Genomic DNA, 335 nt, shown 5'->3' with positions numbered 1-335 from the left:
CTCAAAAAGCACCATTGGATCTTCAAGAAGGCGCCACCCTCACTCAGGTGGACTCATTCCTTGTTCTAAAATTTTTTTTTTTACTTTTTGTTTTTTTTATATGTTTATCAACTTCATGATCATTAGTATGTAGTAACTATGCCTTAAAGATTATGAATAATTCCATGAATCCTTCACCTCTCTTAAATGAAAAATGTTTTTTTTTTTAAAAAAAAAAGAACAAGAAGTACATGAATTTCAAATTTATCCTTGAATTTAGTTTAATTATATTGATGTGGTGACAATACTTTTTGTTTTCTGAATGAATGCTTGAACAGTGCATAATTTTGATCTTG

The sequence above is a fragment of the Arachis duranensis genome, chromosome 7 (genome assembly GCF_000817695.3).
Source record: "Arachis duranensis cultivar V14167 chromosome 7, aradu.V14167.gnm2.J7QH, whole genome shotgun sequence".
Lineage (NCBI taxonomy): Eukaryota > Viridiplantae > Streptophyta > Magnoliopsida > Fabales > Fabaceae > Arachis > Arachis duranensis.
This window is presented reverse-complemented; position numbering follows the sequence as displayed.